At 44.8% G+C, this 14,210-nt stretch overlaps 1 long non-coding RNA gene across 2 annotated transcripts in view; it reads left to right on the forward strand.

Annotated features, from left to right (window-relative positions):
• LOC105495013 (uncharacterized) overlaps window positions 1-9,720 on the forward strand; it is a 28,860-nt gene extending 19,140 nt beyond the window's left edge. For both annotated transcript variants that reach the window (XR_011608779.1, XR_003021139.2), the window contains exon 3: window positions 9,329-9,720. This is a non-coding gene — a long non-coding RNA (uncharacterized lncRNA). The remainder of the gene's footprint in view (window positions 1-9,328) is intronic.
• Window positions 9,721-14,210: the final 4,490 nt, after the last annotated feature.

Consider the following 14,210-nt stretch of genomic DNA (forward strand, 5'->3'; position numbering starts at 1 on the left):
ATCACTCGCATGCATAGTTCACAATAGGATTCACACTCCTATGAGAATCTAATGCCATTTCTGATCTGACAGGAGGCAGAGCCCAAGTGGTAATGCTCACTCACCCAATGCTCACCTCCTGCTGTGCATCCAGTTCCTAACAGGCCACAGACTGGTACCAGTCCATGGTCTGGAGACTGGGGACTGCTGGTTTAGTATACACTGAATGTCCACATGGCCACAGACTTCTAGAAACCAAGGACATCTCCAGAGGTAATTTGGGTCAATTATCTGTCTTCAATTCCTGAATATGTCTGGACCCACATATTGCCTTAAAAGATACCAAACATATTCATAAGCATTATCTCATTTATGCCTCATAACATCCCCAAGAGGGCAGACAGGATTGGAATTGTTATTCCCCTGTAGGAGATAAAGAAACTGAAGGACAGTCTAGACAATAAAAATAACAATATGGATTAACAATTGCTGAACACTGTGATGGTTAATTTTAGGCATCAACTGGATTGGGTCACAGGGTGCCCAGACATTTGGTCAAGCATTATTCCGGTTGTATCTGTGAGGGTTTTGGGGGGGATGAGATTAACATTTGAATCAGAAGATTGTGTAAAGCTGAGGCTCGCCTCTCCTATTTGACATGGATGGGCCACGTCAAATCAGTTGAAGGCCCAAATAGAACAGGAAGGCTGAGAAAGAAGGAATTCCTCCTGCTTAACTGCCTTCATGCTAGAACATCAGGTTTTTTTTCCCTGCCTTTGTACTTGAACTTGAAACATCATCTCTTCCTGGGTCTCAAGACAACCTGCGATAGGACTGGAACTACACCATCAGACAGCCTGAGTCTCCAACTGTCCAACTGCTGGTTTTGGGACTTGTCAGGTTCCATAACAGCACGAGCCAATTCAATAAATAAATGGATATCCTATTGGTTCTCTAGTGAACCCTGTCTAATACAAACACCTAGGATGCATGAAATGTTTCAAAATATATGTTATCTCATTCCATACTCTTAACAGTTGTCCAAGGTCATTTTTATAATTGTTCCAAAGGCCTCACAGTAAATAGTGAAAGTGAGATTTTAGCCAAGGCAGGAGATTCTAGAGGACTGGCTGTTAATTCCTACCCTAACAAATGTATGGTCAAAGTTGTCATTTTTTAAGATTCTACTCCACAAAACATCCCAGCTCCTCCAAGTAGGACTCCCACCAGAAGTGTCTGAGCCAGCTGCAGGATGCCTCCTATGTGCTAGTGGCAGGGACACTATTAAGGAAAGGTGTACTAGTGTCCAGGGATGTACCATCTCATCAATCCACCTCTCAGTCCCTCATCCCACCTGGGCACTCAGCCTGGCTGCTTGCATTCCTGTCTCCTGGCTTCTCACCACACAGCCCTGGAGACCATTCAAGGTGATAACTCCAGCTCAACTCTGTCCCCAGATCTCATTTTACATCGAGTGTCCCTTGGGGTCACCCCACATGCATCCTGTTCCAATCTTTCATCCAGACTGTAGCAAGTCAACAGATAACTAGGAGATAGGAGAATTCGAGAGGCCCTTAGAAGCTTCTCAAAATATCACCCACCCAAGCACTTGCTGAATTAGGACCTTCCCTAGTGGAGTCATCCTCGGATGAGGAAATTGTCTCCAGAAGGCCCCTGTTAAAATGTTCTTTCAGGCCAGGTGCGGTGGCTCACACCTGTAATCCCAGCACTTTGGGATTACAGGTGATCCGAAGGTGCCAGGAGTTCAAGGCCAGCCTGAGCAACATAGAGAGACCCTGCCTCTACAAAAAATATAAAAATTATCTGGGTGTGGTGGCGCATGCCTGTAGTCCCAGATATTAGGGAGGCTGAGGTGGGAGGATCACTTGAGCCTGGGGAGGTCAAAGCTGCAGTGAACTGTGATCACACCACCACACTCCAGCCTGGGTGACAGAGTGAGACCCTGTCTCAAAAAAAACAAAAATAAAATAGAACGCTCTCTCAGAGGAGCAGCCGTCAGGATGTGCAAAGTCCACCCAGCGAATGAGCTCATTTACTGATTCATTCAATATCACTGATGCCTATCGGGTTATCTGACTGTGGATGCACCTGTGTGACAAGAGTGTCCCCTTACAGAGCACCAGACAGAGTTCCATGGAGTAAGGGCACAGGATGGGAGTAGATGACACTCGGATCCCTAACGTGAGGGTCGGGGATGAGGAATGGTCTGAGCCATTAAGGAAACATCAAATGGTTCTCGCTATGAAACACTGGAAGCTAGAGAAGGGTTATTGAGTGATTTTTGCCCAAGGCCAGCACTGCCCCTGAGCTGACTTTGTCCTCCAGCCCCTGTCACATCCTCTGGCCTATTTCTTTGAAGATAAGGTCTAGGGTTTAAAACCAGAGGCCTTCTATTTATGTAAACATAAAACTGTCATTGCTAAGATTGCTTGGCACCGTGGAAAGGCTGGACTGGAAATCAGGAAACCGGCTCCCGCTCTAACTTGTGTTCTGGTGGCAATGGTCACTCATCTCTCCTCTTGGGGCCTCGGTTTTCCCGTGTACAACTGGGCCACACCAGAGACAATAAGGGGAAAGGTTACACTGTAGTAAGGCCTGAGGCTTTGGCCTTAATAAGATCCAAGTTCAAATATCAACTCAGACACACCCAGCCCATGTGGCCAACACCTTCACTTTCCCAGAGGCTTTTGCAGCTGGGGGTGGTTATGACCAATGAGGAGACACAAACCTAGGGAGAGTATCTTCCAGGACAGAAAGACAAAGCTTCTGCGGAAAATGGGATTTGCCACACCCACTTTCTATTGCCTGGATCATGGACAGAATGCTTGAAGGTGCAACAGCAGCCATTCTGACACCATGAGGAAGAGAGTCACACTATGAGAATGGAGAATGGTACAGCAGGCAAATAGAAGGGGCCTGGGTCCCTGAGGATGTTCTTGCAGATGTAATCCTGAGCATCTGATCGCAAGCCTCTTGTTTTGTGAACCAAATACAATTCCTGACAAGTTTGCCACGTCTTCAGTTACTCACAGCCTCACACAATTCTAACTAACCTTGAAGCAGTCTTTTCTTTTTCAATTAAAATTCATTGAGCATTTACTCCATGACAAGCATGTGCTAAGCACATCACATCTATTCTCTCCTAATCCTCACACTAATCCATTTTACAAATGTACAAACCAAAGCTCAGAGAGGGTAAGCAATTTGCCCAACGTGATACCACAAATGAATTTGATGTCTAGCGGCTGGGCATGGTGGCTCACACCTGTAATCCCAGCACCTTGAGAGGCCAAAGCAAGTGGGTTGTTTGAGCTCAGGAGTTTGAGACCAGCCTGAGCAACAGGCTGTAAAGACTGCCAAACCCTGTCTCTACAAAAAAATACAAAAAAAAAAGCTAGGTGTGAAGGTGTAGAGTTGTGGTCCCAGCTACTCAGGAGGCTGAGGTGGGAGGTTCACTTGAGACTGGGAGGTGGAGGTTGCACTGAGCCGAGATTGCACCGCTGCACTCCAGCCTGGGTGACACAGCGAGACCCCGTCAAAAAGAATTTGTCCTCTAGAACCCAGTCTCTTAACCACGACTCATTCTTCACATCCCTATGCCTCAGTTTTCCTATCTGCAAAGTGAGACAGCAGAAAGCAGTGTTGTAAAGAAGCTGAAGCTATGAGCCTTCAATCCGGATGGACTTCAGTTCAAATTCTGCTTTCACCACTTGGTGCTGCGTGACTTGAGCAAGTTATTAAACATTTCTGAGTCCCAATTTCCTTTGTAATAACTGGTGATGATAAACCACCTACTTCATAGCGTTGTCCTAGGGATTAAACATCATGTAAAGCTATTAAGTGCGGTGCCCAGCATGGACCAGGCAGTTCTCTGCGGCTGCGATGATCTTATCTGTTCCGTGCAGCTCTGGGTTTCCATGGCATTAGTGACAGGCAGTACACCAAAGCTAAAATGTCCAACATATTTCCCTGGGGGAGAAGTGCTACTGTGGCATTCTAGGTACATAAGACAAATTGAATACAGAAATTTTTCATCTGAAACCAACTATTTTTTAAAACAACTGTTTATAACTTTGTTTACTCCCAGCAAGGGTGAGACCAAGGCATCCAGCCCCTCCCTGCTGTGGGTAATGGAGGAGAGAGAGAGCGCGAATCACTCTCCAGCGGCCTCGCCAGACTCCAAAGCTAAGCTAAAAACTTAAAAACCTGAAAATGGGAGGGAAAGGAGGAGGTGTGGAAATGAGAAGAAGCAGGTCCCAAGGAGGTTATAGAAAAACAATGAAATCGTAATATTTTCCACGACAGATTTCATCAGTGCCGCTCAAGTGCATTCGATTAAACCTCATTTATTAAATTTCTAGGAACATAATTTAGATATAAGATTCCGGACAAACAGGTTGTGAAAAAGCTGATTCTGGATGCATCGACATTCCCCCATGCGTGGAAAACAGGCTGCTGTTTTTCATTTTCGTGGTCTCAGGGGGCTCTCCCTCTACTGCATGCGTGGTAGGAAGAAACACTGTGATGGAAGCTGGGGTGGGGGGCGCTCCGTGCTGTGATTTGCAGACCTTCCTCCCGCTCCTCAGTTCTTTGGAGGAATTGTGTTTCCTGCCCTGTAGCATAAACATCTCCGAAGTTGAACAGGCACGCTCAGTGGTGTTCTGGCATTTGTAGGCCAAGAGGAAATAGGTGTACAGGTGCCAAGAAAGCAAGGTACACACACAGCACAAATAGCTTATTTGTTCATCTAAGGGTTTCCCCTGAGCCTCTCAATACTGCCCCTCAAATATCTCTTGCCAATGTTTACAAGGCAGGACTTGACCAGGGTCTTCCTAGCAGACTAAACAGATGATACTTTTATTCTGGGATTTCCAGGTACCATTGGAAAGCCTCAACCCCGCTCTCTAATGCTCAAACTGGCTCTTTGTGAAAATGAGAGGAAGAGGGGGTGTTGTGCCAGAGACTCCATCTCCATTATTTAATTGTCTCCTCTCCTTGGTCCATTCAAGGCATTGATTATTGACTCTGCTTTATGGATGAAAAAACTGAGACTCAAGGCTGGGCGCAGTGTCTCATGCCTGTAGTCCCAGCATGTTGGGAGGTCGAGGTGGGCAGATCACCTGAGGTCAGGAGTTTGAGACCAGCCTGGCCCACATGGTAAAACCCCGTCTCTACTAAAAATTCAAAAATTAGCCAGGTGTGGTGGTGCATGCCTGTCATCCCAGCTACTCGGGAGGCTGAGGCATGAGAATCACTTGAACCCAGGAGGCGGAGGTTGCAGTGAGCCAAGATAGCACCATTGCACTCCAGCCTGGGTGACAGTGAGACTCTGTCTCAAAAAAATGCTCTGTCTCAAAAATGCTCAAAAAAAAAAAAAAAAAAAAAAACCTTAGACTCAGAGACATGAATGAGTTTCCCAGGATCACTCGGTGACTAAGTGGCGGAGCCAGGAACTCAAGCCCAGGTGGTGGTGTGTGAGATTCAAGGATTCTTTGGATGGTGGGATACAATCCAGTGACACTTAGATAGATGGAAGGCAGAACACGTTGTTACTTCCAGCTCTGAAACAGAGAAGATTGCCATGCAGGGCCATACAAGGGACTGTACCTGGGGACAGGGTGGCAGCAAGCTAAGACCATAAGGGACAGCTTATATATGACAAGCAGGGTGGAATTAGTTAGGTTTCACTGAATTCTTGTGGATTTGCTAAATTGAATAATTGTGTGGGTTCCAGCACAAGGGGCTAACCCTAGTTGTCTGGTACCTGGCACTGGGGCAATTTGGGTGGTACAGAGTGGCCCCAAGTATGAGAGCCCAGAAGGGGGAATTGCTTGGAGTGCAACTTAATCAGGTGTTCACGAAGAGTAGCTGACTGACCACTAGCCAGGGGCTCAAAATGGGGTTAAGACAGCATTTTTTTTTTTTAAAGATGGAGTCTCGCTCTGTTGCCCAGGCTGGAGTGCAGTAGTGCAATCTTGGCTCACTGCAGCCTCTGCCTCCCAGATCCAAGTGATTCTCGTGCCTCAGCCTCTCAAGTAGCTGGGGTTACAGGAGCCCATCAGCATGCCCAGCTAATTTTTGTATTTTTAGTAGAGATGGGGTTTCACCATGTTGGCCAGGCTGGTCTCTAACTCCTGACCTCAAGTGATCCACCTGCTTTGGCCTCCCAAAGTGCTGGGATTACAGGCATGAGACACCATGCCCAGACAAGACAGCATTTTAAAATATATGTTACAGGCAGGTCTAATTCCAAATCCTACATCCCCTTTTTCTTCCTCTGTGCTGCAAATGTCTACAGTCCTGGGGGTCAACCATCCTCAGGCCATATTCACTTGGTCACCATCTCCTGTTGACTCAATCTCTAGAAAGTCTCTTAAATCAGTCTCCTGCTCTAAAAAGTCAAGTTCAGATCTCTCTCATGAACTACAAGGCCTTTTGAGAGATCATTATGGTTAAGTGTCAGAACATGAGCGCAAGTCAGACTGCCTGGGTTCAAATTGTGACACTGCCACTCGCTAGCTACAGGACCTCAGAAAATCACTCAATCTCCTACTGAGCCTCACCTTTCTCATCTGCAAAGTGGGAATTAAAATATGACCAGAAGCTGGGGATTGCCAAAAGCAGTAAATGAGACTATATGTTGGAAATCCTAACACAGCATAAGTCATCATTCAAAGTACCCAATACTGCTGCTGCTGTTGATGTTACTCTGATGTTAACCTGTAATTAACCTCACTTCTCTGTTCTTCCTGATTCCAGCCCCACTCAGCTCACCAGACACCCCCATGCTTCTCCATATGTCTCTGCTATGGCTGGGATATTTTTGTGTACACCTCACCCACTTCCCAGCTTGTCCTGTTCATTCTGCTAGGCCCAGCTCCATAGTCACCTCCTTAGAGAAGCCGCCCAAAGCCCCTACCCCCCAACCCAGCAGAATCCAGCGCTGTCCGCCCAGTGCTCACTCTCACTCTGTCAAAATCTGGCATGCTGTCTCGTAAGAAAGAAGCGAGGTCCCTACCTGAGTTCCCGATGGTGAACTCCTCAAGGGAAGTGCAGGGCCTTATTCATACACCAACGTGACCGAGGATGCGGATCTGGTGCCTGGCCACCTGGGTTCCAATTCCAGATCCACCTGTAAGCAGCTGCCATCCTTCCCGTGCCTCAACCCCCACCCCTCGATTCTGCGGGACTGGGGTAGGAGCTCTAAGCGGCTCCTCTAAGGAGGTGACTATGGGGCTGGGCCTAGCAGAACGAACAGGACAGGCTGGGAAGAGGGTGAGATGTAGGGAAAAATATCCCAGCCACAGCAGAGACCTATGAAGGAGCATGGGGATATCTGAGGAGCCGCGTACGGCTGAACTTGGGAAGAACAGAGAAGCGATGTTAATTACAGGTTAGCACCAGAGCAACATCGACAGCGGCAGCAGTACTGGGTATTTTGACTGATGACTTATTCCGTGCTAGGATTTCCAATATGTAATCTCATTTACTGCTTTCAGCAATCCCCAGCTGCCAGTCATCCTTTAATTCCCACTTTGCAGATGAGGAAGGTGAGGCTCAGTAGGAGACTGAGTGATTTTCTGAGGTCACATAGCTACAAGTGGCAGTGCCACAATTTGAACCCAGGCAGTCTGACTTTTGAGCTCATGTTCTTTCAACAGCCAGCAACTGCATTTCTTTACCTGAAGGCCTTTGCCTGATGATGGAGTCCACTTTGCTGCCTGTATGGCCAGAGAATTAATACCTGCCCTCCAATCCAGGAGCAGTGCGCAGCCAATGCCTGATAGAAGAGAGTACTGCATACAGCTGACCCTCCAACAATGAGGAAGTTAGGGGCACCTATCCTCACACAATTGAAAATCTGCATATAATTTTTTACTTCCCCCAAACTTAATTACTTATAGTCTAGTGTTGACTGGAAGCCTTACCAATAATATAGTCTATTAACTCATATGTTTATATGCATTATATACATTAATGTGTATACATTTATATGCATTCTTACAATAAAGTAAGCTAGAGAAAAGAACATGTTATTAAGAAAATAACAAAGAATTGTACCCCAGAACTTAAAGTACAATAATAAAAAACAAATATAAAACATATTTACTACTCATTAAGTGGAAGTGGATCATTGTAATGGTCTTGATCCTTGTCGTCATGTTGAGTGGGCTGAGGAGGATGAGGAAGAGGAGGGGTTCATCTTGTTGTCTCAGAGGTGAGAGAGGTGGAAGAAAATCTGCGTATAAGTAGACTTGCAAAGTTCAAGCCTGTGTTGTTCAAAGTTCAACTGTACAGATCCACAGTTCCCTCATCCCTCAGGTGGGATATATCTAAGGCACATTGTCTACCTGGCTCCCAGTATTTCTCCAGCAGAATTAAGTTCCAGATGCCCAGTGGTAGCTAGCTGGAAAATTCTCCCTTGAGTATCTCTCTTCCTTTTCTTGTCTCCCTCCCTCCCTCCCCTTCACTCCCCACTTGCTCTCAAATCCTTGAATCAGTAGCTACTTCTAGAGGAAACCAAACTTGACCACACCACTAGCTATGACCATAACTCCTACCAGGTATGAAATCTTGAGTGCTTTACTCAAATGCTCCATGTCTCAGTTTTCTCATCTGTAAGTGGAAATAGTTTTACCTACAGAATTGTGTTATGAGGATGAGATGAACTAATGTGAGATTGGAAAGTGCCTGATTTATAGGAAACATTCTAAATAGTAGCCATTATTATTCTCAGGGTCTAGAAATGAACATATGCTGCAACTTCAAAAAAAGTTTGCCGATTAAATCATATTGAATCTCTGGGGATGGAGAAAAGCTTTCTATTAAGCCTTTTCATTACATGTTAGGTTGGTTCTTCTGGTTGCCAAGAATTCACTCAAGCTAACACAACAAGCAAGGAAGCTATGACTATAAGAATAGAGACAGGCATCTCTAGGGAACTGTAGAACAATCAGCCAGTCAGACCACAGACCATACCAGGGCAGAAGCATAATTGGGAAATATGAAGACTCAAAATCTAAGAACAGCTCTAGTGGTTGGGTTATCTTGTCACCCCCTGAGCTGCAGAACGTTTTTCCTTCTAGAGATCTATTGCTGACACAATTCACTAGTTCTGTCTTGCCTCTCTTTGTACAAGCCTCTAGTTCCATTGAGTTCTCTGAGTTTCCAATTACATCTTTTCCCCTTGTGGGTTCTGACCCAACCGAGAAATAGTCATAGGAGTCAAATAAAAATAAAGATATCAGTTTCAGAGGAGGTAAAGTTGGGCTACAAACGCAATGTAGACCTATGACCAGTGGCAAGAACTCTACTCTTTCTCTTCAAGACTAGAACTTGGAGCAGAGATCCGAGCCAAGAGTAGAGGCTCCCAGCACAGTCTGCTCTACACCTGCTGAGCCAGAAGAGACCTGAGGGTGTATGGAGAGCATCTCATCCTGTGACACAGAAGCAAGAGCCAGGCATGGACATTCCTTATAGCCTGGCAACTCTGAAACTGGAGCTTGAAGAAAAGATGGAGCTGGTCATGCTCAGGTGTTGTTCCCGGCGTCACCAACAGATCATCTATTTACTCCCATTGGGTAGAATGAGGAAGAAAGGAGGAAGGATAGACTGATGCTTCCCCAGTATTTCCAAGAGAGCAGAAGTAGGTATTTTAGGTGCAGCAAACCACCATGACACACGTTTACCTATGCAACAAACCTGCACATGTGCCCCAGAACATAAATAAAATAAAATAAAATAAAACAAAGTAGATATTTTAATGAACCATGATAGATCAGGTAGGAATGAGATGGATTTTTTTTTCTCCTACAGCTATTAACTGACCAACTTTGCCATTTCTCTAGTTCAAATTCCCAAAGGAGAGGATCCAGTTGGTGCAGGGATTCACCTTCATCCCTGTTTGAGCAGTTTCCATGAAAAGTCAACTCATACACCATTGGCCAGCCCACAGCTTAGTGCAACCTGAAACTATCCTGTTCATGTATCTGTTTATTGTCTGCCACCATCCCTACTAGAATGTTCCTGAAGGACATAAACCCTGTCTGTCATGGTCACTGCCATATCCCCAGCATCTAGAATAGTCATGGCTCCAGGTAGAAGCCAGATAAATAGTTACTAGACACATGATTGAATGATTGATTGATATAGTGAATAAGTTAGTGAATGAACAAACTTAATGAGTTTATGGAAAGCCCTGTCTAAATCACCAGAGCTTCTCCTCCATTGCCCAGGGAACTCAGCTCCAGCCCCAAGCCTGCAGAGCCCACTGAGCAAAGCCCCCCACAGTAAGAGGACCCCACTTACCTAGAAGGAAATTGATTGAGCTTCAGTTATTGTGACAGCATGTCCCCCTATCCCCATCAAAGCATCTTACACAAGTTATCCTATCCTGGAATCTTCCTGAGAGACACTCTGGACAACATACCTTTTTTTCTGTCTGATTTTATTTCCAGTAATGTTTTAGCTCCTCTTGAAATGGGACCACTGCCTGATTATCTGCTTCTTAATCCAACTCTGTCTGCATCAGTACTCTTGATTAATGCATTTTCCCATATGCAATCAACTCTCCCTCCAACTCACCCACCAGGGCATTATTAAACAGAAACCTAAACCCAGCATGCTAATAAAAACAGCTCTTGCAAATAATCCTTTAAAGAGATTCTAAGTTCCCAGCTCCTAATAAACTGATACAAATTAACAACATTTTGGAGGCTTCTAAACATCACAATATCCCTGGCCTCCCAATATTTTTACCCAGAATGGGGTAGGGATGAGGCCACGGACTATTGGAAGCACCAAGACAAATCGGCCCCTCCAGGAAAGTCAAGTTTCATCACTGCTAAGTTTGACACAGTGTTAGAAGGCAACAGTGCCCTGGAGAGCTTTGAAGAACAAAGATACCAGCATTGCCAAGAGAGATAGATAGGGAAGCCCCAAATGAAAGGACTTTATTGGCCAGACGTGGTGGCTTATGCCTGTAATTCCAGCACTTTGGGAGGCACAGGCAGGAGGATCACTTGAGTCCAGGAGTTCAAGACCAACCTGGGCAATATGGCAAAACCTTACCTCTACAAAAAATTAGGCAGGTGTGGTGGTGTGCATCTGTTATCCTAGCTACTGCAGAGGCTGAGTTGAGAGGATTGTTTGAGCCTGGGAGGCGGAGGCTGCAGTGAGCCAAGATGGTGCCACTACACTCCAGCCTGAGCAACAGAGACCCTGTCAAAAAGGGAAGGGAAAGGAAAGGAAGGGAAGGGAAGGGAAGGGAAGGGAAAAAGAAAGAAAGAAAGAAAGAAAGAAAAAAGAAAGAAAGAAAGAAAGAAAGAAAGAAAGAAAGAAAGAAAGAAAGAAAGAAAGAAAGAAAGAAAGAAAGAAAGAAAGAAAGAAAGAAAGGAAAAGAAAGAAAGAAAGAAGGAAGGAAGGGGAAGGAAGGAAGAGGAAGGAAGGAAAGGAGAGAAAGAAAGAAAGAAAGAAAGAAAGAAAGAAAGAAAGAAAGAAAGAAAGAAAGAAAGAAAGAGAAAGAAAGAAAGAAAGAAAGAGAAAGAAAGAAAGAGAAAGAAAGAAAGAAAGAAAGAGAAAGAAAGAAAGAAAGAAAAAAAAAGAAAGAAAGAAAGAGAAAGAAAGAAAGAAAGAGAAAGAGAAAGAGAGAAAGGCAGGCTTTGTATTATCTTCTTAAGCATTGGTCAGAGAGTCTGGGATACTTAAAGTATGAACCTAGGATGAGCTATACTTGTGAATAAATAACACCTGCAGGGTCTTGTAAAGATCAGAGATAACACGTGACAAGAGCCAGTGTATTGATCTGTTTTTTGCATTGCTATAATGAAATACCTGAGACCAGGTAATTTATAAAGAAAAGAGGTTTAATCGGCTCCTGTTCTTCAGGTTGAACAGGAAGCACAATGTTGGCATCTGCTCAGCTTCTGGGGAGGCCTCAGGAAACTTACAATCATGGCAGAAGGCACAGCTGGAGCAGGCATGTCACATAGTAAAAGTAGGAGCAAGAGGGAGGAGCAATGCTACACACTTTTAAACAACCAGATCTCATGGGAACTCACTATCGGGAGGACATATAGCAAGAGGGATGGTGCTAAACCATTCATGAGAAATCCACCCTCATGATCCAATCGCCTCTCACCAGGCCCCGCCTCCAACACTGGGGATTACATTTCAGCATGAGATTTAGGTAGAGATGCAGATCCAAACCATATCAGCCAGTAAACAGTAGGTGCTCACTAAGTGGTAAATATTGTTATGATGCAAATCACACATTAGTACCTAGAACAGGCAGGGGCCTGGAGAGAAAGGCTTCTCAACCCAGGACTTTGGTATGTTGGCACCAACAGACTTTCTGCACACAACTAAAGTGGAGACTTTGAAGCTATGAGTTTCACAGCTCCAGTTTTGCTTTTAAGGTCTTCTAAGACTAAAAGGGCTGACTTAAGATAGTCCTAAGATAGCCGACTGGCTGAGAAACTGGAGCAGGGAGCTCACATCAGGGTGAACATCTCAAAGCCTGTGAGTCTAACTGGCCCAGAAGAGCCTATTCATGTCTTCCTCTTCAAACTCACAGCTTTCAAACTCCCCATCCCTTCCCACATCCCTGTCTCCTGAGTCTCAGTTTTAGGCTCACCTCATCCAGGCAGCCTTCCTAGGCTTTTGCAAGCTACATACTCTGTTTCCCATCTCTTTATCCCTGTGGCACAGTCTGCATCAAACATTTTAATTCCTCCCCTACCACTTTTATTTTTTTACATTATGCTTTACTGGTTTCAGGTATGTGATATCTTGGAGCCCCCTTGAACACTGAGACTGACTCACATGCCTCAATATCCCCCTTAGCAATCTTTTCTAGTTCAGCACTTCTCACACCATAATGTGCACATGATTCCACTGGAGATTCTTGTTAGAATGTACAGATTCTGATTCTGTATGTATTGGGGAGAGCCTGAGATTCTGTATTTTTAACAAGCTTCCAGGTGATTTTGATGCTACTTTGAGCAGCAAGAATCTAGGGCATTCTATAAAACAATGTTTTCTCTCAAGCTTTTAATGTGCTACATATTTTTAAAAGGTAGAGAAACAAGTTTACTCCAGGACTTCTCAGACCATTTCATGATTTTGTGAATCTCCACGAGAGGGAGAGCTGTGGTGTGCAGCATCTCCAAATAGAAAGCTTTCATTTGGGCACTGACCTACAGTATGGATCTCATTCATAGACATACAACAGAGTAAATATTTATTGCACCCTTACTATCGGCCAATGAGTTACATGCATCATCTTATTTAATTATTCCACTCAACCCTATAAGGTAAGCACTATTGGGATCCCCATTTTAGGGGAGAAAATGCAAGCTTACAGAGGTTAAGCCATTTGCCCAAATATGTGTGTAGAGTCAAGACTTGAACAGCTTCAGTCTGACTCCAGGGTCCTCCTTTTTAGCCACCTCACTTGACCTCTAAGCCTGGGTCCAGAGGCCTTTGTTTTGCCATAAGTTCTGGCTGGGAGGCCAGTCTTAATGAGGGCAGGTCTTGACTGAAATCAGTTTTAGTCTAGGTACTCTTTTGCATTCCTGAAGACAGTCCTGTTTCAGCTCAGGATGCATCTGGCTGCAAGTAACAGCCGACAAATGAGTGTTTGTTACAAGAAGTCCAGAGGTTAGGGATACTAGTTCAGCTACCATGGACCCAGGTCTTTTCTTTCTTTTTAGGTGTCCTGAATGGAGGACATGCATGCCTCAGTTCTGAGAGAAGTTGGTATGAGCACTTTTTCATTCACACTTTCATTTGAAAGGCATGTACCAAATGTCTCTCATATACCAAACGATGGGCTTTGGGATAAAGAAGAAAAAGACACCACTTAGTCTGTGGGTCAGATTAACTTATACAGACAAGTAATCTCTCAATTGTAATACCATGCAGTGACTACTATTCATTTCAACACTGGCTTTCTACAGAAAGAATCTGAGGTACTAATGTATTGTGATAGGTATTATAAGAAAGGTAAGCACAGGAATTGCTGGAGCCCAGAGAAAGGGCCCCTAGCCTGGGGTGAGAAAGGGGAGGAGGTGTCAGGAAAGGAATGGATCTGAGTCTTATAGGGCAGATACAAATTAGCTAGACAAAAAAAGGTCGGGTAGGCAAGGCATGCCAAGCCAAAATAAAAGGAGAATGTAGGTAGTCAGGATGCTTTCAGCTGCACATTGTTT

The sequence above is a fragment of the Macaca nemestrina genome, chromosome 10 (genome assembly GCF_043159975.1).
Source record: "Macaca nemestrina isolate mMacNem1 chromosome 10, mMacNem.hap1, whole genome shotgun sequence".
Lineage (NCBI taxonomy): Eukaryota > Metazoa > Chordata > Mammalia > Primates > Cercopithecidae > Macaca > Macaca nemestrina.